The 4,706-nt window shown below is 37.9% G+C and overlaps 1 pseudogene; it reads right to left on the reverse strand.

Annotated features, from left to right (window-relative positions):
* Positions 1–1,448: 1,448 nt before the first annotated feature.
* On the reverse strand, positions 1,449–2,223 carry LOC125198467 (annotated as a pseudogene).
* Between the last annotated feature and the right edge of the window lie 2,483 nt (positions 2,224–4,706).

Raw genomic sequence — 4,706 nt, forward strand, 5'->3', positions numbered from 1 at the left:
TTACCGTTGCCCATCATGCTTGGAGCACACCAAACGCTCGCTCCACATCCTTACATGTAACCTCTTTTGTTGCACAAAGTAAACTTTCTTTGGATATGTTGGGCATCTAATCATCTTCACAAATACGAGCAACCTGGGGTATACTCCGTTAGACAGATACTCATATCATGCTGGTTGTTGTTGGCTACGAAACTGACGCCCTGGACCCTCACCAAGGCATTGGTCATTGAAGAGGGGCGACGACCGTAGGACGTTGATGTCGTTGTTCAACCCGGCAACCCCGAAGTAGGCATGCCAAATCCATAGCCGGTAGTCAGCAACAGCTTCGAGGATTATCGTGAGATTCTTACTTTTGAACTAGACGTGTACATCCTTTCCAAGCAGTTGGACAGTTCTTCCATTCCCAATTCATGCAATCAATGCTGCCCAAAATTCCAAGGAAGTCGTGCACCCTCCTTTGCAAATTCATCAGGCCTTGCAGTCGAGAGGGGTTGGCTTTCGAAGATATATGGGCCCGAATACTTGGATGACCCCCCGAAACAAATATTTCAGACATTCGTGGACAATCATGTCTCCGATATGAAGGTACTCGTCGAACATGTCATTCTGTCCTCCATAAGCCAACTGTCAAACAGCAACCATGCACTTCTTTACCGGAGGCATCCCATCGCATCCGGAAATACTTGTAACGCCCTTCCAATGCAGACATAATGTGTTGGAAAAGTTCTTGATTTATTCTAAAAATGCCGATGGAAAACCGTTGGCCCCACCGGGCTCCTCGGTGAAGTAGTCAACAATAAGCCGCTCGTGGGCAACGATGTGGTCACGGTCGATTGTACGCTGATGCTGGATCGATCGAGGAACCACCGGTTGCATCTGTTCTTGAACGAGTCGCTCCATTTCGCGGTCTATCTGGCAGACGTCTGCGCCCCATTTAGAGAGTAATGTGAAAATTTTAGTGTGGAAGAGTGAAAATTTTCGGGTGAGAGTAAGATGAATGGATGTGAAAAATGAAATGGGGCAGAGTATTTTATGAAGAAAAATAAAAAAAAAAAAATTGCAAAATTATTCGCGGAAGGGCGGCGGTTGCTGACGCACAATATAGTCTCTATTTGATTACTCCAAAAATCGAAGTGCTCTCCTTCGAAGATATGAACTTGATTTGGAGTATAAGTAAACATGGAAATGCTTGATGCCATGTTAAATAACAATGCTCTAGATACCACTTTTGTTGGGTATGGGAATCAATAATGTGCTGCAGCACATTGATATTTGGAGAGAATATGGATATTGATATATTTCACTAAATAGTGAATATGTTATTTTATTGAATTATTCTTTTTGAATGAATAAAATGGTGGAGATTACAATGGTATTTATAGATATATACATGACTCTTCACTAAGGATATTGCCTCTTCATTGAAGTTCATGACTCAAATTACATTTTCAACAGGTGAAAGGCTCCTGCCTCGAAACGGTGGGAATAAATCCTTTATAAAGCATCATGAGCCCCTCCGCCTTAACGGTCTTCACCACGCAGTCCACGGCCTCGCTGTAAGGGTGCGCCTTCCCCGCCTCAACCTTCATGTGCATCACCCGCGTCTTGACCACGTCCATCGGGCTGGACGCTACCGCGACCACGAAGCTCGCCGCGACATGTGTTCAGAGCCCGTCCCTCATCCAATCCATTTCCAAAATCACCTCCTTGAACTGGTCGTACGACGCCAGCTGCGACGGCGTGGCCACCATAGTGCGGTTTACCGTGAGCGATGAGTCGCGCCACAGGCTACCAATCCCAGCCCATTCCTCGACATATGTGAACTGGCATCTACCACGCTCTGGTAGTTGTTGGGATGGGACGGAGGGAGGCGGCTGTCAGCCTGCATCCAGACCATCGCGAAGTCAGCGGGGTTGCCGACGTCGCAGCCGGCGATGAGGCCGGTGGAAATTTGGTGGAGAGGGGTAGGCGGTTGGTTTGGGATCAGTTTTAGAGGATTTCGTAGAGGCCGATTCGGGTGGTGGAGACACCGGAGAAGAGTGCCATCACGCCGACTTGCTGGATGATACAGAGGCATAAGGTGGCTGCGCCGTAGCCGCATGCATTTACGGGCGCAGCCTCACCCTGAAGCTGCATTCGGACCATGATTAAGTCCAATGGGTGGGTGGCGCAGCCGGCTAAGAGCGATGCAACGCCGCCTTCAACACATCCCTTCACACCAATCTTTATGAATTACTAAATCTATGCCCTCAGGGTTGGACAGCGCAGTTACTGGTAAGAGTTGCCATAATGAATTGCGTACGGAATATGTACTAAGTTATACTCCCTCCATCCCCAAAAAATATGCACTTTGGGTTCGGCACGGGTTTTAATGTAAAATTAGTAAAGTATGAGAGAGGGAAAGAGAAAAAGTAATTAAAGTATTGTTAGTGGAGATTGAGTTCCGCCTTAATAAAAAAAAAACTTTCCAAAATTAGAAAGTGTGTATTCTTAAAGGATTGACTAAGAAAAGGAAAGAGTGCATATTTTTATGAGACATGAGAGAAATACTACTATCAACAAAATGGCTTTGAAAAACTGATCGGAAAAAAAGGGATTAAAATAATGAGATAAGAGTTGTGTCATAAATTGATAAGTATAATTGAGAGAGTAATAAAAGGAAAATTAATACTCCCTTTATTCCGTGATATGATACAATTTTTTTAGCACGTGACTTAAAAAAAATTATAAAAAAAGAATAAAACAAATTATGAAAAAGGTAAAGAAATGAAGAAAGAATAAAGTAAGCAAGATTAAAATAAGTAAATGGAATTGTGTTGACTTTCAATCTAAAGAATAATGGCTTCACTATTATAAAATATATTAAAATAATCAAATTACTCTATTACCACATAAGAGGGGGAATATTTCTCTATATTTTTTATAAGGCAAGAGGCGAATCTTTATGGAATTTTACTACTTCTGCTATATTTAATTAGGATCGGAAATCGAAAGATAGTTTTATCACGACACAAAAAAATTTAATTATTAGTTTAGAAGTTAAATAAATGAAAATTTTGTTTTAGATTGAGATCGCAATATTTATTCAAAATGTAAAAGTCCGAAGTTCCAACTTATGAAAATTCCACGCGTGAGGGAAGGACTGGAGAGTGGAGACATTGAACTCAACTTGGACTTATAAAAATTAATTAGATTCTAAAAAGTTGCTCGAAAAAATAATGATGGCCTGATTCCAATTATTAGAAGACCATGTCACTTGAATTTTGTTGTATTCCCTCTATTTGTCATTAGGAGTTTAATTTATTGATGGAACGAGTTTTAATAAATGATAAGAAAAGTGAGTGGGAAAAAGTTACTAAATAAGGGTCATACTCTGTTTGTCATTAGGAGTCTAATTTATTGACGAAACGGGTTTTAAGAGCATCTCCAATAGCGGCTAGCCGATTCGCGTCGCTAGCCGGTCGGTTAGCCGAACTATTGGAAACGGTCAGCCGCGAATCGGCGAAAAAATCGGCGTGGGCTAGCCAATTTGAGGGCGCTGGCCGATGCGCTAGCCGCCATTGTGGCGAGCCGATCGGCCAACGCTATTTTTTAATTTTTTTACGTATTTCTTTTACTTATTGCATTTTTTTAATGTATTTTTTTATGCATTTTTTTATTGCATTTTTAATGAATTTTTTTATGAATTTTTTAATTTATGTAATTTTAAAATAGGCACACAGAAGACGAGCTAGGCCTAATACAAAATTAAGACCTAAAACAGGAACATGTCATATGCATACTAACATTTTTTTATGTATTTTTTTAATAAATTAATGAGGAGTAGAGTGGGACGGTGGCTCGTGTGTGGAAGCCCGGATTTTTTTTTATTATGTAATTTTTTTTATTTTTAGTTAATGTACTTTTTTTTATTTAAATAAAATTAACGAATTTTTCCCGTATATGTGTCGTAAATTTAATTCCGTATTTTGTGTTTAATTCCGTAAATGTAGTTGTTTTTGAATTATTTTTGGAAACGTTTCATTTTTAATCGGACAACCCAAAAAGGAAAACGTTGCATTTCTAATGGGACAGAGGAAGTATTTTTTTGAATGCTATTTAACACAATATAGTTTTTGTTTTAAATTGCTCGTTAATTATAAATTAGTTTAATATTATTGATTGATGCAACTTTACAATATCTTTTCCATTTTTCAGTTATACTTTTGAGTTAATAGTATATGGAATCATGTTCGAATTTGCAATTACTTTATATGTAATGAAACTGCGGGCGGTTGTATATCATTTTATGCTAACACCACAAATCATACTGTTAATTAAACAAATTACAAATTTGTGGTAATAATAATAGCACTAAAATTATAATTGAAGACAAATAAGTTGATTGCTTAGTTAATTAATAATTATAATTATTACTAAAATTATTTTCCGGAAACATAAAACTGATCGATTTCATTAATTTTGATTTATTTATTTTTCTTTAATTAATAACATGGCCTGGTACTATAGCCTACTAGAAATTTGAACAATAAATTATTGAAATAAAAAAAAAGAAAAAAAAAAACACTTGTCAACGATAATGCCCTTAACTATTTACATACTCCTACTTTAATTGTTCATTATGTTACAGGTTATTTGCTGATAAATTAAAAACAAATTTAGAAGAAAATAATTTATTTATTATTATTTTTTTTTGTGTTTTTGTG

Source organism: Salvia hispanica, unplaced genomic scaffold (assembly GCF_023119035.1).
Source record: "Salvia hispanica cultivar TCC Black 2014 unplaced genomic scaffold, UniMelb_Shisp_WGS_1.0 HiC_scaffold_1490, whole genome shotgun sequence".
Classification (NCBI taxonomy): Eukaryota; Viridiplantae; Streptophyta; class Magnoliopsida; order Lamiales; family Lamiaceae; genus Salvia; species Salvia hispanica.